This window comes from Malus domestica, chromosome 04 (assembly GCF_042453785.1).
Source record: "Malus domestica chromosome 04, GDT2T_hap1".
NCBI lineage: Eukaryota > Viridiplantae > Streptophyta > Magnoliopsida > Rosales > Rosaceae > Malus > Malus domestica.
This window is the reverse complement of record NC_091664.1, coordinates 15,144,418-15,169,094: the sequence shown is the minus strand read 5'-3', so window position 1 is coordinate 15,169,094 and position 24,677 is coordinate 15,144,418. Positions and strand designations below refer to the sequence as shown.

General features: G+C 38.0%; 1 pseudogene; it reads left to right on the top strand.

The window, feature by feature from the left end:
• Window positions 1-22,199: 22,199 nt before the first annotated feature.
• LOC114824360 (uncharacterized) lies at window positions 22,200-24,677 on the top strand (annotated as a pseudogene).

The window sequence follows — 24,677 nt, the reverse complement described above, 5'->3', positions numbered from 1 at the left end:
GGGTTTCCGAAACCATTATTAAGATAGTCTTGATAATATATGTCTAAAACTATAAATCACAAGACATGTAAGTTGTAGAGATCCATCCATCATGGATCTTAGCAAGTTAGTGGGAGCTATTTGCATTTTATGAGGAAAAAGGATCAAATCGTTTGATTTCTCATAAAGATGTAAATGAATCTTTTGTTTACGAGTTTTACAAAAGATTAGTGGGAGTTAATCATGTTCCTAAAATTTAAGTATATATGATATATTAATTTTGGAAATGAAAAGAATACTTCTTCGTTAAAGTTATGACTTTAATACATTATATGAAGATAGAATGTATATGGGAGATATAGTCTATATACATGGGATGGAAATCTATAATGATATATTTCATGATATAATTGGATTATATCAATTCCTAATAATAGACAATGGATGCTAGGAAGTTTCTCATATGATGATAAACTTCAATTAGAAGGATGACTCTAGTAAGACTAGCAAGTTGCCCTTCTCAAAGGGAACGTGCCCCTTTGACTCCCAAAGAAATAATGCGTAAATTGAATCCTTTATGCATACGCAGAAAGGTTATTTATGTATTTCATATTGTATGAAAAACATTGATATGAGTTGTACCTAGAACGGTACAAGACGATATCAGTGCAAGCCCAGGATCAGAACCATGGCAACTGTCAAGTGAGTCCTTAAGTATTTAAGAAATACTAAAGGATAAATTCCTCAAAGATCGAGGAAGAATCAAAGTAACGTAATGGAAGCGTAAATGTATTAGATTATGAATCTAATCCATCATTGGATGTTTCTTCATTATGAATGAAGAGATAAACGAATATCTCTTTATTATGACTAAAGAGATATTTGGATGGAAACATTAAAGTAATGACTTTAGTGTGTTCCATTATGAATGCAAGATATATTGCCATATAGAAGTTTACAACAATGTTGTTTGGATGGGAAAGTTCATTTATGAACTCTCTATTCGGTTCCAACCAGAAAGTGTATGACACTAATGGGGCGATAGCTCAAGCCTGGGAATCAAGGTCTCATCAAGATCCGAACACAAATGAGAGACTGAACCACATGATTGAGAATCATGTATAATGGTGACGTCGTTATTCTCAAGGTTGCTTCTATGGATAACACATATAGATATCCACTGTCTAGGCCTACAATTCAGCCATTTATGAAATGACTACAGAAGAGGTATCATCAAGATGACCAAGCTGATTGGTTCTAGTGCAAGTGGGAGATTGTTGGAAATGTGCCCTAAAGCCAATCATGTGATGATACTTTACGGACATTTCACATGTTAAACTAATCTAGTTTTACATATAAAGGGCAAAGATTATTGTTTGAGCCGTCTCATATAAATGTTATATGCTTAAACGATAAAGTCCAAGGAATATGTGATTGGGAGAATGTAATCTAATGAAGTTAGATTCATGAGACCATTCTTTCGTGGACACATCCTAAATGTTCCTGATCATAGGATTGCCAATTGGGCATTGACAGTCCGTTAAGATCAGTACGTACTATGTCTTCTCTCAGGGAGAGTGATCAGTCTCGAATCATTGGTGTGTGTGACATCAAGACAAGTACGGTAGGTGCTCAATAGAGAATGAGTTCACTGAACGCGATCAACGAAGAGTTCTCATATTCCATGTCACATGAGAACTCATGGTTGGGATAATGCAAATTAGTCCTTTGACCTGAGGCATCATAGTTGTCTTGTGGTTAAGACCTTGATCTTTGATTATGTCAAAGTCACTCCATCAGGAGGGTGTCCACGGCATCGTTGGGGTCAAGTGACTTAGCTATGGAGACAAGTGAATGCGCAACAAGGGATCTCTAACCTTCAAGCCGCTTGAAGGAGAATACTCTCTGATATGATTTGAATCTCTGATCAGAGTATGAATGAGATTTGGGAATGTGTTCCTAATCACATTCAAGGTAATCATATAAGCACAAGACACACATTGGATAGTAGACATGAGAAAATAAACTATCAAACCAAACAATGTGGTCAAGAGTATTAGATTAGAGAAAGACCGTATTGCATTTGTAATCCCGAACTGAATAGGTTCTCTAACCTCTTCTGATTAGCTTGGATAACCATGATATGCTGCTAGGTGTCACTCATGGTTTGTGGAAGCCCTAAACGTGTATAATCACTAAAGGGAGAATTGAAAATAGTTTCAATTCACAATCGATGTAAAATGGTTTTAATCGCCCACTACCTCGCTAAAAGGAACCTAATGGATCGCACACCATAAAAGGTAGAGATTGGAGATTAAACGGAAATGAGTAAGAATGATTAAATGGTTTAATCATTTATTTATGGCAAGGATTAATTAATATGTTAATTAATCAAACGAATAAGTTCGTTAAAGACTTCGGGATAGTTTTGGACCTTAAGGCCCAATGGGCTTCGAACGTCAAGCCCATTAACTTAAGTTGTATGACAATTTAATGAATAAAGATTCATTAAAGCCCAAAAGCCCAAAAATCCCAATATGGCCGGCCATAGTGTATGAATTAGGGTTTTGGTTGTTTAGGTCACTTAAAGAAGTGACTATATAAATGACTTTATAGCCAAATATTCATTAAGGATTAAAAGGGTTTATTTTTGGGGAAAATGGGTGAGAATTGTCTCTCCATTTTCTCTCTAAAGAGGCCAACACCTTGGAGGGTACATCTAGCAATCCTACTACTCCAAGGTCACTCATTTCTTCTACAATCTAACCTTGGTGAAGAGACTTAGAGGTTCTCAATTTTGGGAACTTGGAGAACCTATTCTTCCATCCAAATCCATGGATCTAAGAAGCAAGGAATGAAGGCCCCTATCTCTTTGGGTGATTAGCCTTTGCTTATGCAAAGAGGAATCTACAAAGGTATTAATTTCAACTCACTTTGTTTTGAGTTGATTAATTGGTTCACCAATCTACTAGGCTTTGAATTTCATGGTAATGTTTTGTTTTTGAGTGCATACAAGCATGATTCCGCCGTTAATTGTTAATTGCATGCTATATGATGTTGCTCAAATGAACATGTTTTCCCAAAAGATTTCCTTCACATTCAAGATCCTGCTCAAGTATAAAAGTAATTTTACCTTTATTTTCTTTTCTCCATAACTTAGTTACTGACATTTGCCCTTTATCCTTGATATTTATAGGCCTTTGGTGAGGGTTCAGGCACAATTCCTCCTTCTCCAATAAGTGGGAGTGATCCCCCACAGCTATTAAGGGAAACAACTCCTCCTTCACCTCCTTCCAAGGCTCCAAGCTCCACTCAAGTATATAATCTTCTCTAATCTTGTCTTCTTTCTTTTTAAAATGTAATCTTTTCTTAACTTTGTTTTTCTTGGTTTGCAATAGGGCCTTGGAGAAGACTCGGGCAATTCTCCACCACCTCTAGTGCGTAAAACAAAACTTCCCCAACCTCATCTAGCTTCTAGGGTCTCAAGGATCCTTATCCCTAGGCCTAAGAAGAAGATTAAGACCATCGATGCTCCTGCCCCTCAGGTTTTTCCATCTGCTGAAACTGCTTCCACAATTACACCTTCTAAATAAGCTAGATCACTGCCTTCTTCCCCTGTGCATATCTCCACCACAACATCTTTGCCCGAGCTTTTTAAAGAGTTTGGGCAACTCAAGACAGGATTAAGATCTTCAAGGCATCCCTCTGAGCCCTAAGGTTTTCAGGATCAACGTCGAATTTTTCAAGAGTGGTCTAAAGGGGATTTCTCAGCTTCCTTTAGCCTCAAGGCTCTCCGCAACGTAAAGAATGCCCTCACTGATTTGTTCAAGGCTGGTTAATTATCTAAAGTCCAGTATAAGTCATTCCTATCTTACTTCGAGAACTTGAGGGCTCTGAGGGATCATCATCAACGGGCTAAGAGGCAAGCCAACCGAGTTAGGTGCTTCAAGGTGAAATAAACCGGTACTTTAGCTCATATCAAGCAGTTGGTGGATAAAGGTTCAACTACAAAATAGAGGATTAAAGTGGTGACTTCTGAGATCCAAAAGCTAGAGGAGCAACTTGCTGTGCTAAAAGCTGAACAGACTACTCTACTCAGCAAACATCATCAACAAATTAAGGAAGTGAAGAAAGCAAATTTGGAGATGGAGAATGTTGAGTCTCAACTTGCCAACAGCAGCAGAGTTTTAGCCGAGCCTAGTAGAATCTTTACAATTATGCAAACTTATCACTCTAGAATAATCACTCTGGGTGAAGATGTAACTCTGTTAGGCTAGGGCCATTGTAATCTTTATATGGAATGAAATAAGTTTCTTCTTCATCTTTATCTTGTCTTATCTCCCTTTTAATTTTAACGGTAGTAATCTAACTTTAACCCTTCTTGACTTGCTTAGATTTCCTCGATATAACAATCTCTTACATCCCATAAAGTTGGATGGTATCTCTTTAAAAACTAAGCATTAACTGGGTGCCTTTGCAAGTTCCCTTCCAAATCTGCCAAGTAATGTTCTCCTTTATCTAGCACTTGATTGACAATGAAAAAACCCTCCCAAGTAGGGCTCCACTTCCCAAAGCCTATAAGTTAAGCTCATATGGGTAGAATTTCCTTCCACAATAATTCTCCTTCCCTGGAGGTCTTTAACTTCACCTTCTTATTGTATGCTCGGGCAACAACTATCTTCCTTTCTTGAATATTATTTATAGCTTTAATTCAAGCTACATCTAAATCTTTAACTCCTTGACACATAGCCTAAATGTATTCTTCACTGTGCAGCCTAAACTGATTTTGAATCATAACAGAACTCACATTTATCTCCATGAGGAGTACAGCATCTTGCCCGAAGGTTAGAGCATAAGGAGTAGTTCTAGTTCCTACCCTCTTGGAGGTTCTGTATGCACACAAAGTGTCTCCCAACTTTTCATGCCATTTCTCATGACTATTCATCACCATTCTCTTAATAATATTCACCAAGACCTTGTTGCTGGCTTCTGCTTGACCATTTGATTGGATCATCTTTCTCTAGAACATACTTGCAAACTTCTCTACTTCCTTTGAAATACAAGATGGCCTGTGGTATGTAATAATTGTCTCGGGCACCCCAAATCTATGTAAGATCTTGGTTTCAATGAACTTTTTTACTGCAATTGAGGTGATAGTCTTGACAGCTGAAGCTTCTACCCATTTGGTGAAGTAATCCGCTACCACAATTATGAATGTGTGTCCTTTACTAGAAGCTGGGTAGATCTGCCTAATGAAGTTCATTGCCCATCCTCTGAAAAGTCAAGGTTTGACCACAGGGTTCAAGGGCACTGAAGGCACACGTTGGAGAGGTTCATGCCTTTAACATTCCTCACACCATCGGGCATAGCCCTTGCAATCTTTTTCAATGTCAGGCCAAAAGTAACCATATCTCCTGAGCAACCATCTCATCTTAGCTCCAGCTTGATGTACTCCTTAGATTCCTTCATGTACTTCAACCATTACTTTCATTGATTATTCCTAGCCTAAGCATTTTAACATAAGTCCATCTAGAGTTTTCTTAATAGATTTTCCTCCCACCAAACATACTTAGTTGTTTGCTGTCTATTTTTCTTACTTGTGGGGAAAGAAGGATTTTTCAAGTATTGAATAATATGTGATCTCCAATCTTCTATCTCTGGCTTTTTAGTCATCACATCTAGGCTGATTCCTCTATTAAAGGTAGATGGGAGATTTCTCCTTTTCACTTCCACATCTACCTCAAATCTTCTTTCTTGGATCTGTGCCCCATAAGCCATCTGCGCCATTTCATTGGCCATTGCATTTGATTCTCTGAGAATATGGCTGACTAATATTTCAGTACCCTAATAACTCAATAGTTGAGTAGTTTCCAAGTAATAACCAGCCATAGTAATGTGTCTGCACTTGTATTCCCCATTTAGTTGATTGATCACCAACTCTGAATCACCAAACACTTTAACTTCAGTTGCCCTCAACTCTACCAAGATTTCTAGGCCAATTATCAATGCTTTATACTCTGTGTGGATGCAAATTTCCGCCGTCTTTAGTCTTGATGAAAATGCACCAGCAAAACAATTAACATCTTTGATTAGAGACCTAAGCCTCATGCATCCACGAGGTGGGGGCGTTAGGTCAACGGATATCCAATGCCTAAGTTAGTTTCTCTGAGAGAGTAAAGTGTTTTAAGGCTTTTTAGGGTTGTCAAAACTCTGAAAAATTGGTAGAATATGGGGAATTTATAGGGCTAGGGCCGGCCATTTAGGCTTTTAATGGAAAAATATTCTCTAAATATTCCCAAGATATTTAATAGGAGATAATATCTTGAGATAATAGGGTAATAATCCTTAATTGATTTAAATTAGGATTACTTACTTGATTAGAGTCAATCTTCAATTAGGAATATATTAAAGATAGGATTTGGGTAATTAATCCTTATCTTTAACTCCCTGCCATGGGCAGGTGACCTGTGGGTAGTTGTGTTCAACTGCTGAGACCTTCAGGGGTGTGAGCTGCGAGTGGGAGAATCTGATAAGCATATCCATTTATTGAGGGCAATCTTGTCCTTCTTGAATAAAAGTCCACGTGTCGCCTCTAGAATTTTTGGGATTATTTTTTGCTCCACAAATGCCCCCACACCTACTGTGCTGCTCGCATGGAAAGGGCAATAGATGTAGAAATCCCAAGCTACTTGGGCTTGTAGAGTTGTTTCCCAATTTGAACTTGATCTTCTTCCTTTATATAAAGATAGACTTCTTCTAGGAAAAGGAAAATAATTGCCCCCAATACCTATTTAATTCTGCCTTAAGCAGGGGATTAAATAAATTTGGAGAACAATCATTATTCCAACAAGAAAGAGAAGCCAGAGGATATTTTTTCTTCCCCCTCCCCTAGGGTTCTTCTTTTCTTACCCTTGTGAAGAGTCGTCTCTCGTTGTCCTTCTTCTTCTCCGTGCCGCGCCAAGGTAAGAAAAACTTGAATTTCTTTCTTCTTGAATTTTTTGGAAGCCTTGGGGCTCAAAAAATTGGCTCGGTGGGAGCCGAGGTGGTGTGTGGCGTGCGACAAGGAGGCCACGGTGCTATAGGTGCGCATGGGCGCTGGGCTAGGCGAGCCGTGAGGCTTTAGCCCTTCTGAATTTACTTGGCAAGGGCCGAGCTAGGCACAGCAGGCGCAGGCCTGCAATTGCAGGTGAGAGGGAACAAAAGGGACTGGCCGAGAAGCCTTAAAGCCTGCTTGGAATGCGCGAGGGCACTGAAGGAGAAAGGGGAATGAGGCGTGAGCCTTCCCCCATGTTGGGCTTTGTCGTCTTGGGCCGCAGGGTGCCTAGCACTTTTGAGCCTCGTGCTTCTCGTGTACACACACACACACACACACACGCATCTATGTTTTTTTTTTTTTTTTGCAAGCTACTTTCTGAATATTTTTCTTCGTCCTCAGAGACTTTGAGATGTCTTCCTTCAATCACAAAAATGATGAATATCCTCCACCTTTGTATCTTCAAGGTGGTTCTTGTAGCAAGGTGGGTTACTTCAAGGCTGCACATGTTAAGATCAATTCTGACGAGCTGTTTTAGGATTTTCTTGAGGCGTACAAGCATACGATTCCATCTGGGGTGCGCATCAAACGGGTGAAGGATGAAAGCAACCACGAACCTTCGGGCGAGGGTACCTCTGTTAGGAAAAAAGCTATCAAATTCCATCCGTACTACTTTTTGTTGGGATTTACTTTTCCCATGCCGTGCCTTTTCCATGAGGTGATCTGCTCCATGAAATGCACACTTGCCCAGTGTTCCCCAAATTCAGTTCATGCGATGGTGGGGTTCTCAAACCTGAGCAACTTATTTGATCTTGGCTTGACCATTAATGAGTTATGGTACTTCTTTGAGATTGGCCACAAGGAAGGTGTGAGGCAGCTGAAGTCTCGCCATAGGCTATTCGATGTTTCTAACAAAGGTGACCATGAATGGGCAAGAGACACCTTGGAGGTGAGCGAATAGTGGGAGTCTGATTCTTCTCTTGAGCTGCGTGTCCCGACTACCTTTATGAGTGGTAAGTGAACTGCTTCATTCTTGTCCTGCTTGTATTTTTGTTGAGCTGCTCCATGACTTCAATTTATTGATTGTCCTTCTTACTTTGTGTAGATTCAGAGTTTGGCTCAACTCTAAGAACTTCGGCAGATATGAAGAAAGTGCACGTTGCTTTGGGCATTCTTGCTGAGTACCATGAATGGAGTTGGCTGCTTAGCCCTCTTCATCTGGAGAAAGGTGGCCTGCCACCAAAGGAAGAGATAAAGCAGATAAAAGACGAGGGGTTGGCTCATCCAATCACTGTTGTAGAGCCTACTATTAACAAGGGTGGAAAGAAAAGATTTTCCTCACCTACTTGTGAGCCTTCGACAAAGAAGAAGCTAAAGACTTCTTCTGCTGCTCGTGGGAGCTCGTCAACTGCCAAAAAGCTTGTTATTGATCTAACTTCCCCTAAAGGGACGAAGAAAACTGGTGAGCCTAAGCCTATGAAACCTACTGCTCCGAAGGCAACTGCATCCATTGCTGAAAGACTTGCCCAATGGATGGGTTCGGTGGTGCCTCCGATGTCCAAGTTTGTATCGAAGCGTCTGTCGGGAGCTAAGTTTGTATTGACTTCTGAGAGGCTTGCCACTATGAAGAGCGGGAATGTGGATTTTGCTACTAAAGTGGCGCATGTGCCTACTTCTCCTTCTATCGTGACTAACTCGTCTGCTGAAAAGGGGAAATTTGCTCGTGTAGGCAATTGTGAGAGATCTATTGAGTCTAAGGCTAAAGAGTTTCCTGAGGTTTATACGCTATTGAAGGTTGACCTGCTTGAGGACGTTGATGCATGCGCCAAGTTTGTTGACAGTGTTGGGAAAGTTATCGTCAGCTCAGACTCTTTTACGAAACATCCTACCTACCCAAATAGATCCTCCCTGATTGCTACAATGCATAAAATTTTGATCCTGGTAGCTGAGTCTATGCACGTTGATTAGGATGCTATCAAGTGTGCTAAGGAAACCAAAGTGGCGTTGGTGGCTTAGCTTCGCTCGGCTGCTGAAAAGATCGAGAAGCTCGAATCTAAACTCGCCATTTTGAAGGGGTCTGATATCTCTGCCCCCACTTCTTTGCAGCTGGAGATCACTTTTGAGGAGGCCGCCCATTTGAATGCTAGGCTTAATACGACTCAAGCGATGTTGGAAGCTGCAGAGAATGAAGTTAGTCGTGTTTTTCCGGTGGTCGAAAACCTTGAGCATGTCAATTTAAAGCTACGATCTACTTGCTTTGCCAAGGATGAGGAGTTGATCTTTGTACATGCTGAAGTGTCTCGTCTTAACGAGATTGCCAGTAAGCTTGAGTCCAAGGAAGTAGATCTGCAAGGTGCCATGTCTGTTAGTGCGAACCTGAAAAAAGGAACTGGATGAGCTGCAGGGCGCTCACATTGCTTGTTGAGGAGAATGTGCAGTTGAAGAATGAGAAAGCTGGTCACAAAGTGGCGCTTGCTTCTTGTCAGACCGATTTCTACAAGCTTGGCTATATATACCAGTTTCAAGGCAGGCTGTCGGATTATGAGTTTTCCGAGAAGGACTTTGAGATTTTTTCCATTTCTCCAGTTGATCTGCTTGATTTCTCATTTGATGATGCATTTGGTGGATCAGCTGAAGGTCAGGCAGTCCAAGCAAAGGCGGCTGAGGATGAGCTGATAGAAGCTTTAGCTGCTAGGAATGGCACGGCTACTGAAAGCGTGGCAGTCGAGGAACCAGTGGTTGCGCAAGCTGCTAAGGAGTAGTCTTTTTGCTTAAACTTAGGATTTTTTTCCTTTTACCTTTTGTTCTGCTTTGCTTGAACTTTGTTGGCCTTTGTGCCGGTTTATCAATTTACTAGAAATTTAATAAACAGCTTTCCTTGTTTTTGCTTCATCCTTCCATTTCACCATGTCTTTTGCAAAACTTTACCGTAGGACGGGCGGTCATGAAAGATAAAACTTTGTGTTTTGCAACTGCATCTATGGATCGATCAGCCATAGGCATAGGATATTCATCTTTAGACGTGGCTCCATTAATGTTTCTATAGTCAACATAACACCAAACTGCATTAGTTATATCTTTTAATACAGGTACAATGTTGGCCAACCACTCAACATATTTGGCAAGCCTAACAAATCCAGCCTTTACCAGCCTCTCAATCTCTTCTTTGACTTTTTCTTCGATCTCTTTTGACATCCTTCGTGGTGTTTGCTTCACAAGTTTATATCCCTCCTTAATAGGCATTCTGTGTTCTACTAAGGTTAAATCTAAACCTGGCATTTCAGTGTATTGCCAAGCAAAACAGTCTTAAACTCGTGCAAAATAGTCTTTAAATCAATGGTTTCTAAGGGGTCTTGTACCTCTCGTGGTGGCTTGTCAGGTTCTGCACACAAAAATTCGATTAGCTCTGAAATCTCGGGCATATCCTCGGGCCAGTCCAAGTCATATATACATTCTACCATTTGTGTGATTGCTTCCAATTCCTTCCTAAAAACCTCTTTACTGTCTTGGTTTCTTGGAGTCTCCTTGCTCTACTCTTCTTTTTCCTCAACTAAACTCTCCCTTTATTACTTCATTTCTCTTCCATACACCAACAATCTCTTGATTAAAGACCTAACTGCAACTACTTGGTCCTTTCTTCTTTGTTCTGACATTACTGGTGTTAGGAGTCGGGACAATATGGGGTATATCCCATTCCTCCCTTGTGAGGAACAATCATTGTTCCAAGAACTTTTGGGTCGTCACCTTAGTCCTGCGGCCGTTCTCATCAACTTCTAAGCACTGGAGAATCCCAATACTGGGATTGTAGAAACTAGCTTTTGCAATATTGGTTATGGGAAAGAATGGCCATGATTTAGCCTCCACTATTTCCCAAAATCCTGGTCCCCTATTTCCTTCCTCGTGGTAAACAACTGCTTGTTGATGCAAAGTGGATGATATAGAAAGACTTTGATGAATCCAATCTCTACCAAACAAAGCTCCGTAAGTAGAACTACTGTCCACCACAAAGAAAGCTAACAAAATTTGTTTGGAACCCAAGTCAACCTCCAGAGGTAATATTCCATGAGTTCTGGTAATGGCTCCAGAAAAGCTAGAGAATGTTAAGTCAATAGCAATAAGTTCTTCATCACCTCTTCCTAACTTCTTCATTTGTTTTAATGGTATCACATTGACCGCAGCTCCTCCCTCAATCAAAACCCTCTTAAAGGGTACTTTCTCCAAATGAGCAGTTATATATATATATAGGCTTAAGATGGTTAGCTAAGGCCATACTCGGGTGGCTGAAGACCATTTTATCTGAATATACCCTCTCAGGCTCTTTCTTTGCAGGCTCGGGCAAGCCTATTCTGCCCGATTCTCCTCTTTCTGCTTCCTCAATACTAACATGTGCCATCATAAGTTCTGTTGTCAAGTAATCACCCTCCATAGTGACAGGTTGATCAGGCTCGGTGCAAAACATGGCAGATAGAACATATGTCATGTTTACATGAAAGTTGCTAGGTTCAGGTAAATCCTCATTCTTGCCCCTAATGTGGTCTATGAATTCATCCAACTAGGCATGTGATTCTTTTGGCAATATTAGCTCGAGCAATCCTTCCTCCCGAGCCATAACAAAGTTTGGCATTTGTTCTGGAACTTCGCAAAAAGTATCAACCAACAAAGGTGAGGGCATTCTCCTTTCGGGTGAGATAGTTCCAAAACATATGGGCTCTGGGCTCCATCTTGGGGTTGGCATCATTACTGTATCCTCTTGAACTCTTCTCAAGATTCTGTACTTTCCAGGATGAGGGTTTTGTGGCACATGTCTCCCTCCCCCTCAGTCTTGTTGTTCGCCCTCTCTACCTCCTTTTTACTTCTCCAATAAAGTTGATTTCTTCCCTCATGAGGTACATTCTCAAACTTCACATTTTTAGAAGTTTCTGATGTAGCAATGACTTTTAATAAGTTCATGTGGGCTTTGTGCTGCCTCTGGACTCTCCTGATCATAGAGGCTCCTATCTCCTTGACAGGCCTTCCATCATTTCCAACCACATACCATTTCTGCCCAAGTCAGGTAGAATTTTTTTTTGTGACTGGATTCACTATCTTCTCCTTTATTCTGACATCTCTACCGACATAGCTTGGCTAGGGAGGTCTCATGTCCACCCATTTTGGCATTTTGGCTTCTTTATCTTCCACTTCTTCAGAGGCTTCGTACTTTCTGAATACCTCAAACAAGCCCTTTGGTTAAAAATCCCCTCCCAACCTTTGGAAAACATTTCTGGATGTCTCTTTCTCAGTTGCCCACATGATGCTTCTGCGAACTTCTTGCTCTTCTTTCTCTTTTCTTCTGATCAACTCTTGATCAATAAAAGCTTCGATGCTAGCACATTTAGCTCACATTCACACTGGCACTTGTTACACAACACTAGCCCTTAAACTATGGCTGCTTTGGGTTTCTCTGGCAACTTGATAGTTTCTTCTGTCTGTCTATCAACTTGCCTCATTTCTTCTTTCACTTCCTAGGTGGCTTTTCCTTTCCCTTGTTTAACCCAAGTCAGGTTGATCATGTTTATTGGGGCTTCTGGGAAAGGATCCATGTCAATCATCATGTTGGCATGTGGTTTCTCCAACAACAACTTTCCCTTTACTATGAGGTCTTGTATCCAATCTCTAAACTAGACACATTTAGTTATAGAATGGTTAAAGGTATAGTGCAGCTTGCAATACTTATTTCCTCTCAATTCTTCTAGCTTAGGCATATTCTTGAAGTTGTTGGGCACAATCACTCTTGCCCACACTAACTCTTCATAGATTTCTGAGGCTTTGGTCAAATCAAAAGAATAACTCTAGTACTTAAGGGCTTCATAGAGACAATTCCACCATCATTCATCACCACCTTCTGATCCTTAACTGGCTAGACTAAACATTTCACTGTTAATGGTTTAAAAGGTGTAGCCATCGCTGCTGCACACATGTCCATCCCTTCTCTCCCATGACTTCACTTTCTTCTGGCTCTACTCCTTCAAACTCTACTTGGTGAATTGCAACTTTACTTTTGTAGAAAAGAGGCACCTTAGATGAGTGTTTCACTTATTATTCTTCAATCAACAGCTTTCATACTTTGTGGCAACACATCAACTCTTGCAATTCATTAAATTGTACATCATAAAACTTTTTCTTTAAAGGCAACCTCAAAGCCTTCTGAGCAATGGATATAAGTTGTGCATGATTGATAAGGAATTGGCACCTCATCCTTGTCTTTCTAAACCTCATCATAAAGTCCTTTGTAGACTCATGCTCATGTTGATTCACTTTCACTAGATCATTGATAGTCATTTCAAGCTCTACTCTATAGAACTACTCATGATAAGCCATCTCCATTTGCCCCCAGTTGGCAATAGAATTGGGAGGCAACAAGGAATACCACTGAGATGCTAAGCCAACCAACGAGTTCTTAAATAATCTTAACTTATAGTTAGGATTATCTTCAAATGCCACACAATGATTGGAGAACTTGAAAATGTGATCTTTAGAGGATACACTGCCATCTTTCCCACTAAAAGTAGGGAATGCGGGCATCTTGGAATAGAGGGGAAAAGGATTTTGTTCATCAATATACTCTGGGTATAGCTTCTGGTAGGTGATCTTGAACAGCAGGCGAGCTTGAGGTTGAGCATTCTGGACTATCATTCTTCTTAACTCGGCTAGTTCATCCTTGAGTTGCTAGTTGGCTATATTATTAGGTGGGGTATGAGGAGGTTCCCACTTCAGGCTATGATCATTGCCTAAGAAAGTCTTTTTTTTTAGTTCAGGCTTCCTTCATCTGGGCCCTCCTCCCTTATTAGCCAATGGCGGTGGCCTATAAGGAAAAGGTTTGCCTGCAGTTGTGAGCTCACCATTTTCGCTAGATTCTCCGATCAATTGGGGAATCACATACTTCCCTCTTTCTTGTCCACTCTGCCCCCTGCTATTTAGTGAGAATAACAGAGGATCAGGCAACTCTGTTTCCAGGATCTCCTCCAATACTAGCTGACTAACTCCAGATCCTTACTTCTTTTTCCCCTTATCCTTCTTTTCCTCAAGCAAAGGAAATAAAGGAATTACGGTTCTTTCTCTGGACTTACTTCTCTCATTATTTCCCTAGCATCACCATTTTTTGGAGTAGAGTACTCCAAATCTAGTCTTCTTTGTAGACTTCCTATTAAGGAACAAAGTCTACTCACTTCTCCTCTGATTTCTAGAGTAATCTTCTCCATAATTTTTAGCACTTGGACCATGTTGGCTTGTAAGACTTCATTCATTACTTTTCCTCCCGACTTCTCAGATGAGGTCGGGCTTCCCATAATAGCTGGTCCTCGCAGGGAGGGGAAATCTTCTGGATGATCTGTCATGCTTGATCTTGGTAGACACTGGGGTGGCCCGTATTCTGTGTTTCACCTAAAGGTTTTCTCCTTCTTCTTTCTTATTGGCATACAAGACTAAATGAATCCCACCAGGCATGCCAAAACTATGTTTGGGCAAAGATTTCTCTGGAAAAGGCTCCTCGAACCTCAGCCAAGGGATTGGCACTTTAGATGTGTAGTCGGGCTCTTACTTGTTGATGTGCTTCAAGAAAAGAATAAAGTTAGTTCTAAAAGGTGCCTTTGTAAGGCATTAGGTGTAGGCCTTGAAGCTTGCAATCAAAACTAAGTGCTAGGCATGCCACTGTTATCTTAGTATAGCAGATGTAGAACAATTGTGTTTTAAGTTGATTACTTGCGCCCCAAGTTACTTCAAACTTCTTGTTATCAAAGGATTGTCGTGGATAGGTTAAATCCACATTAAGTTCTTTTCTTGTCTTGTAAACAAGGACTTTTTAGTTCATGGTCTTGTATGTTCGAATGAAAGGAGTCCAGAGTCCCTTAAGTCATTTGTTTGGTCCTAGATTGCTGATGCGCAAAATTACTTGACACACAAATTAAACCCTCTTTTTGACAATTGTAGTATAGATGTAAGTAGGGTATCGTTCTAGGCCGGGGATTAGGAGGGATTGCTAATCTATTCTAAATTAATTTAAAAATATTAAATAAGACTCAAGGACACAAAATTAGGCTAAAAACTCTAATAACTCGAAACACACTTAAAATGACTCAAAATAATGAAAACAATTAAATTAAACACTAGGAACTGAAATGGACGGAAATTAAATTAAAAGACTAACAATAAAGAAAACTAACTAAATAATATAATTTAATAATGGATGGGTGTTTGGTTTTGATGAAAAGTAAATTAAACTTAATTAAATTACAGAATTGATAAAAACATAAAATTAAGGTAAAATGATAAATGACGGACTAGCTAGAGGGTTCTTCTCCACACATGACACATATGCAACCTAAATTGATTTTCAGTTGTTCTTTCAATAAATTGTGAATCTCAATACTCCAGATTAACCGTGAATAGCACTTTTTTAATCTTCAAGTTTTCCTTAAGTTATTGAATTGGACGGAAAAACGCATACAACAATTCAAAACATTCTTCAAAAGTCCCCTACGTGAAAAGCACAATAGAGATACAATCAAAGATCATTAAACTTTGTGAAAACTATAAGCATTGACGAGGCATTCGTAACTATGAAAAGCATGATACTCTTGCCAAGAATTTACTTAACGTGATTGTGACTAGCAACCTTTACTACTTGTGAAAATAAGTTCATAACGATTAGGTGAAATTCACTTATATTCTAGCATCAAATTCATGCATGTAAATTAAGCGTGCACTCTCAACCAACATACACAAATCAGTTTTTATACGAACGGATAAGTAAATTGAAATCACAACTTATGAAATCACAACCGAAGGTAATCAATTCATATTACAGATATAATCATGGCTTTGAATTAACCTCTAGCCAAAATCAGTTTATTTACACATTATTAAAAATAGAAATAAAATATAAGTTTAGAGAGATTAAACCGAAAGAGAAAAAGATCTTCTGTGCTTCTGCGCAGTTCTCTCCACTCTCCTGCACGTCAACTCCTTGCTGCCTTCTATATTATCTCCCCATGCTCACGCTGCTATCCTCCTGACCTCCCACGCTGCCCAAAGGGCAGCCCTCCACAATCCTCACGCTGACAATTCCCTGGACTCCCCCCTACTCAAGCTGCCAAATGGCAGCTTTCCTCTGGACTCTCTCCTATCCGTGCTGCCAAGGGCAGCGTCCTTTCCGTGCTGCTCCACTGACCTCACCTTCTTTGCACCACCCCCGTATCTCCACGTCTCTTCCCCCCAGCTGCCAAGGCAGCTACTCTCCTTTCTGACCTTCTCTCCTTCCTGCGTCTGTGCGAGCTGCCCAAAGGGCAGCTCCCTTCTCCCGCTCCAAGACCCCCTACTGACTTCTCCCGCTCCCCCTTATCTCCCCCCGTTCTCACCCTGCTGTAAAGACAGCCCCCTCCTGTCCTCCGCACTACTCCCTTTATTTTTTTATATTTTTTTCTTTCTTTTTTCTGGCCAGCTGCAAAGGCAGCCCTTTCCATCCCCTTTCACGTGCACTCCTCTCCCTCTTTTCACGCCTGCTTTCTTTCTTTTCTTTGGATCCGTCTTTCCCATTTTTCCTTTTAATTTTTTATTCCTTCTTTCTGGCAGCCTTGCTGCCTTTCCTTTCTCTTACTGGAGCACCATCCATCAACTCAAACTTAGCAAGTGCCTCTGTCTCAACATGAGTATTGGGCCCCGACCCTGTTGACTCACGACGCCTGATCTCCAGATCCATATTCTTTATTTTGATTCTTACAAGAAGGAAATATATCTTGCCGATAATAACATCTTTCAGATGGTACTTGCTCTTGTTGTACTCAAACTCAATGTGCAGACAATCCTCGATTCCCACTTCCATCTTGATGCTATTGTTAATAGATGGAGGTGGGGAAAAGATGCGAACCTGAAGCACAGAACGACATCAATATAAACTGTGAGAATGCTACATGACTAATGATTGTGAATTGTACTTATAATCACTTATATGTGAAATCCTGTGAGTAGTAAATTGTGAGCAGGTTTTGAAAGCATAGACAATAGAAGGTGAGGAGCACAATGAACAATATTGCTAAAACAATTCTGATCTCCAAGAAAACGAGAGAAGAGAGATTACCACAAAAGCTGATCTACACAAACAGTTTTGACGAATTTATTATATAAAATTTAACTTGTTCTATTTTTATTTTCTTTGCGTAACAAATCCTATAAACACAAAAATAACGTAAATAGCTCAAAAATATAAGGAACTAACTAAGAAAAGACGAGTGAATTCGAAGTAAAAATATATATAAATATGATCCGATCAATTGCCTTTAATGAAAACATATCCATTAAACTAACTGGATCCAAATGCAAATGAGACTCTTTAAAATAGAAAAACGAGTGAAATGACTTGAATACATGCTGGAGATTACATTAAGCAATAGATCTACTAGTTTAGAAAACAAACAAATAGCTTCGGGCAAGATTTCACCTTGTCTGGCAAGGTTGAACTTCTTGCAGTCACTTCTCTTTGTATTTACAGGGTTTATATGCTAAAGAGGGATAAATGGTAAACAAGTTTACACAAGGAAATCAATACTACACCACTGAGGAAGATAGCAAGGCTTTTATATTAAACAAGAGATAGCTTTTTCAGAGAACTATAGCTAAAAATGACTGAATCTAGGTTGATTTCAGCTTTTAAATGCAAATCTGGTTTGAGAGCAGAGTTTGTATGTTTGTTTGTTTGATTGGTTGAGTGTGTTTGTCCCCGTTGTCTCTTCTTCCTTTTATAGGCAATGTAGCCCGACTGCTGTAGCTTTTGTTCTTGCCCGAAAGTACTTAGAGGGTAGTGAGCCATCATCTTTTTACTAGAAATGCCACTGGAAAGTGTTTTTTGGCTGATATTAGGTTAGTCTCCATCACTTGTCACTTCAATTATAGACACGTGGTTTGTGTCTCTTAGCTGAGAAAGCCTCAATTTGCTTCTGGGTTTGATGCTGGGCTTCGGGCAAGTCCTCTTTTAATTGGCATATTTGGGTTTTTCCTCATTCAAGCCCAATGTTCAAATATTAACCCAAACACATGGTCGTTTGTTACTTTATCCAATTAAAACTATCGAGCATGATGCAAGTATATTTATGAGTAATGTTAATGAGACTAAATTTGTAAATTGAATGATATGTCACCAACAAGAAATAACCACGTTAATCAACACTTAAGTAATAATACAATCATCAACTTCCATGTCATTTATTTTACAAAATCTGGTCTACAATTTAGTCTCCTTAGCGTTACTCATTTATTTGTAAACACTATCGCTGAAACACAATTAATTGGTAAGCATGCAACAATTACAACGGTTGAAAAGTTGAAACTGTACTTTCGAATCATAACGATAAAGTTATGAGGTGTGGTATCCACACATCCCTTTTTACGTAACTTCTTACATACCCTTTTAATTTTCGGTCGTCGGATCAGATGAATTAAAGAAGATCAAATAACATAAATTAACAAGAAATGTGTTAAAAGTAAAAAATGGCGTGTGAATAGCACACCCTTAAAGTTATTTGTATGTGTATACATAACACATTTTTAAGAGGTGAGATTTATTTGCAAATGTGATGTTTCTTTCTTTAAGAATGATTAGCGATATATATATATATATATATATTTGTAATACATTCAAGTCTTACATCGTATATTTCTTTTCTTTTCTTTTTTTGCTTCTACAATGCAATAGAGCATTGAATGCCCCTTAAAAATGAACGATCAAATTTGAACATTAATATGTAATTGCTACGAAAAAGATATATCATAATACTACATATATTTAGAAGCCGTTTGATAATTAACCATTTTGCTTTTATTTTTTATTTTTACGTTTTTAAAAATTAAAATGTAAAAACTGAAATTTTATTTGGTAACCGTTTTTATTTTTTAATTATAAAAAAAATGAAAGATGTAAGCTCAATCTCTACTAATTAATAGAACACTTATTGTCAACCAAAACTCTATGAAATTACCAGTTTAACCTTCTAATTAAAACAGAACATGAATATGAAATATAGGGCAGAAATGTAATTTCACACAACTAAATTTTGCTTTTCTTTTTTTTTCAAAACATCACCTACATGTAATCCTAACATATCTCTAATTATAAAAATAAAAAAAATATAAAATATAAAACTTCTCACTCCCACGTTCTCTATCACTCCCTTCCTCTCTCCTATTTCAAAAACAAAAATAAAAAATTTTCTCACACACTTTGTGTGTGCTCATATGCTAGTGCCAATTTATGAAAACTCAATAAAGTAGCTTTCAGTTTTTTGTTTTTAAATTTCATATTTTTAAAACTAAAAGTAGTTACAAAAAACTATTCATTTTTTAAAAAAAGTGAAAACAAAACCTAAAAATGAAATGGTTATCAAATGACGTTGTGTGGCATGCAAAATGCATTTCTTGTTTGTGGGACTTGAATGGATGCAAAGTACTCTAGAACTAGTTCAAAAGGTTTCAATTAACTTGATGTACATGCTTGTAACTTATGTCACGAGATGCGTTTTCATGTTAATTTAATAGTGCTTTGACTCACGTTTGACACAAGCCTTTGCTTGTGATGAAACATCAGTTCACGCTTGACATGGACAAAAGAGTTCATACCTAGGCTTTCTCAAACCTTGGTTGAAAGATAGATGCTTGCTAGTCACAAGGTTTATCTAGCTAGATTTCCTTCGGATTTCGCTCACCGCCATTATTGAGAGAGAGAGAGAGATTTTTGGGTACTCGGGTTTTTTTTTTTTTTTATCTGCAAAGAAAAATTATTAAAGCTGAAAGCCTCTGGTACAACAATAATTCAAATGATCAAAATCCAAAAGCTTCCATAGCTAAAACTAGGAAGGCAATAATCCTATAAGCAAGGATTATTTAAAGTAAGGCCCACATGGGCTAAGACATCATCTACAAAATTTGCCTCTCTAAAAATATGATTCCAAGTTCCAACTAATATTCTAAAACTCGGAGGCCAGCCACTTGATATTCAAGTTACTTGGTATTCACGGGTGTTTCACATGGTATAAAAAAGTAAAAAAAATAATATACATTTTTGGTATTTCTTCTCTTATTTTATGATACATGAGTACCCGCTTAAATACCAAACATTCAACTAATAAAACTTCTCAACTATGTTAATTATGACTATATTAATTATTAAGTAAATTTTGACTAAAAAAAAATTAAGTAAATTTTGTTTTATTTCAACTTTTTGTACCTCAAGACTTAACTAATAAAACTTCTCCACCATACTCTCAAATTTACCAAATAATAACAAAATATTAGAACTCAAAATCCAACCCAAGCGCCGACGACACTTCTCAACATCGTCGCTGGCCATTATCTCTCCACTGAGATAAGATAATAAATAGATCAAGAATGTGGATGGGATGCATTTCGGGCAAACTAAATTTTACGTTCTCGAGGTTTGATGCGTTCTTCAAAATGAGCCATGATATCTTAATTTTTTCACATTGCACATATGGTTTTGAATTTGTATCAATTTATACATTTAGTCTATTTGAATGTCTAATCCTCCATCAAAGTGTTGAGGTTTTTTCTTTGTCTATGTGGCATGAATATGGCTTATATGTCAGCTTATATATAGGTCTCATGCTTATTATGCTATCAATTTAATAAAAGAAATTTTAATAAAAAGTTCCCGATAGTGTTCACTTTAACGAAAAACCACATTTTTACACTAAAAAGTCAATTCTGGTACTATTCAATTTACCCTTGATTTTGTCCTTATTGTTAAAACTCAAAGTTTTCAAGCTCATTTCATTAATTTTCCTTTTAATAAAATATCAAATAGTTGATCAGACCAAAGACATAAATTGATATAATTTCAATGCCTTGTGGTGCAATATAAAAAAAAATAAAAAATTTCGTGCAACATTTTGAAAACCAACCCAAAATTAGTGAGTGTGAATATTGATAATGGTATTCCTCTTTATTTATAAGTGAAAGGTGTTAGGTTCAATTCTCACCTGAACTATATCATTGTTAGTTCATTGTAAAGTTGTACCCACCTCCCTCGTTTTGAATGTAGATAATATTGTTTGTTCAAATAAAAAACAAAAAAGTCTAACCTAAGACTGTCCCAAGGGACTGATGATTCGGGACAAATCTAACTCAATCTTTCCTAAGGGTTGTCATGTGGTGAAGCAGGATCAAGAACAACGAATCTCTTTATGATAAAGAGATTCATTTGTGGTTCCCAAATATCTAAAGAGCAACTTATATGCAACAACTTCACAGTCACATAATGTCTCGATCTAATAATACATTATTATGTGTAGAAAAAAATAAACTTTAACGAAAAACTCTTAGTATTATTTACTTTAACAAAAAATCATATTTTTACACTAAAAAGTTAATTATGATATTATTCACTTTATTCTTTATTTTATTTTTATTATTAAAATTCAAAGTTTTCAAATATTTTTTATTAATTTTTCTTAGAAAAAATTTGTACGATGCATTCTTGGTCAAGAGCATGGTCTAAAATATCTATAATATCCCGATATTTCCATCGAAATTTCCATGTTTTTGGACTACCGATATTTTTTTAGACTACCGATATTTCCGATATCATCGATATTTTAGACCTTACTAAATCACTCATGTATCTTACCATGCAACGTATAAAGTGTAAAATATTGTACTAATTCATTATATATAAATGATTATGGTGTGTTTAAACTTCTTTAATTAATTACTACATATTTTCTACACTCACAATGTTTGTCAGCTCGCTATATAATCAACTTAAATCAGTTATATCTATCATGCAATGCATTTCCTTCCAATTTTTTGTGATAAACTAATAGATAATTAACTAAATAAATATCCTGCAAAGTTTCAATAAAAAATTCCAAGTTTTTCTTACAATTTCCGTGGTTTTTATTCAATTTTTATCGATATCGATAATATCCCGATATTTCCATCGAAATTTTCGTGTTTTTAAACTACCATATTTCTGATATCATCGATATTTTATACCTTGATCGAGAGAGTAGGTGACGGTGAGCCCCATTCCACATAACCAATTCTCCGAATGCCCAAAACTGTAATTTTAACAGAAGACATATAAGCACCCCCTCTAAACCTTAAAATTAGAACTCTCGTGAGAGACGCAGCGAAACAAAACCCCATAAAATTCAAGACAATGGCGGTTCCAGGGCGGGGGAATGGTCTGATGGAGGAGCACGACAACGAGGACAAACGCTCTGTTGGAAGAAGAGGGTTTGGATGAGCTTGATGCTCACGCGCCTCCCCACCTTCGCGCCATCGCAGACGCCTCTCAGCGGGGCGACCTCGACGCCCTTCGCCTCGCTCTCGGTATACCCACTTCCACTTTCCAGCTGATTTTTCACTTTGATTTTTTAATTGGTTGATAATCATTTGATTTAGTCGTTTCAGCCTATTTTGATATACTTATAAACCCAATTAACTTAAACAACTTACTTTTCTGAATATATTCAGTAGAGTTTGGTTATACAAGCTTAATTTAGCTTGTGTTTGACTGATTAGTGTACTAAAAAGCTCAAAGCTCTGGTCCGTTTGATAACTTTCGTCATTAGTGTTTAGCTTTCACTTTTTGTATTTGGATACGAGGAAAGTATACGGGGAAGAAAATGAAAAAAAATGTACGAAAACACAATCTTGAAAGTGGAAACATTGGGTCTGTTTGATAACGACTTTGTTTTTAGTGTTTGGATTTTACTTTTTGTATTTGAATATGAGGAAAGCATGTGGGAGAAGAATGAATGAAAACAAAACTTGAAAGTGGAAACTACTAAACATGGTTTTTGAATTTTGGGTTTTAGTTTCAGTTTTGTGTACATTTTGTTGAATTTTTGACGGGCCGGAGGCCACTCTAAGAACACTGATAATGTCTTTAACTTGGTAATTACCACTTGTAGGTGTGGGGTTTTATTACAAAAGACCTCAGTATTAGTTAGAGTGGGGTAATCATATTTAAACTCATTATTTATTTCTTTCCGCCACCAATGTGGGATAGCCAACACATTTTGAATTTTCACTTTTCCCATCATTTTTTGATACATTTCTTCTACATCTATCCGACCATCATTCTTCTACTCTTCTATGTACTTCCCCTCTATTCTAAATTTCAAATATTAAATATAAAAATCGTAACCGAAGGCTAAAAGCAAAATGGTTATCACAAGGGCCGTTTGATTTTTATGTGTTTAAATACCTGCCCATTTTAGTTATTTCATTGTACTAATATTCATGATTTTTTAAATTTGTTTTCTTGGGGTATTTAATTGCTCCATTTTGATTTCTGGGCGTTATCTAATTTCTACCGATGCTTTCCGAAATCCCCTTCTTTCTGATTTGTATACAGATAACTTAGTAGGTAGCATTGATGATTCAGTGGAAGATGGAGACACAGCTCTCCATCTGGCCTGTCTATATGGTAATCTTTCTTGTGTCCGGGTCAGTCATCTGCTTAGTATGTGGTTCTGTTTTCATTTTGTTGAGTAATACTTTGAGCTGAGAATAATTCTTCGGATGTGGTTACTTTTGGAGAGAGGAGCAAATTTGGAGGCTAAGGATGAAGATGGAGCAATTCCTTTGCATGATGCTTGTGCTGGGGGTAGGCTATAAAAACTTTCTAACTATTACGATGTGTGAATTATCTTTCTATGCAATTTTTTTATTTTTTCCTAAATGATTGATGTAGGATACACCGAAGTGGTTCAACTTTTAATTAACAGTGCTAATGATGCTGAGCGTGTAAATAAAATGCTAGAAACAGTTGATGCTGAAGGTAATACTGTGAGTATTACTCGAATCCCATCTTTATTGTGTTTTATGTGGGAGTTTGGATAGATGATTAGATGTTAAAATGAATTCTTGCTTTCAAATGGGAACTGTGTATTAAATGTTGTAACGGGGCTTCATTTTCATAAATGTTTGTGGTTTTCTGACAAATCTTCGGCAGCCTCTTCATCATGCAGCAAGAGGTGAACATGCTGATATCATAAGATTGTTGCTGGCATCTGGAGCTTTGCCTACCAAGGCGAACCTATATGGAAAGGTTTGTGTTTGAAATTTTATACTTATTAATCGATTTTGCTATAGTCTCTGTTGTGGATTTTCTCATTGAAAATTCGGGCAGATCCCAAGTGACCTACCAGAGGCCGACACAGAAGCTAGAAGACTTTTGGACGCTGCCTCTGCTGGTATGGCATGCCAGTAGGCTTTATTATCGGAATTTTTTTTCAAGGATCCCAATGTTCTTTGCTTTTGTTGATCATCAGTTGAGAACACAAGACGTTGAGGATTTTCACCTCCAGATGCACTTGAGCGAGAGTCATCAGAACACAATTTCGCAATCTTGTAGTTCAACAAAGAGCTTCCTGCACAATTACGCCCGAACTCCTCCGCAAAGTATTGGTGTAAAGCCCTGTGTTTAGTGTAAATGCTTGTGACACCCAAGAAGATCCTCGACGGAGACGAGGCATTTGCTTTTCTATTAGTTTGTATAATATGCAATTCTGCGAGGTTCTCATCATCAACTAATCCATGTATTGTGATTAATATTGGTTATCATGTAAAGGAGAATGACTTACATAAAACGAGTTGCATTCCTGTCCAACAA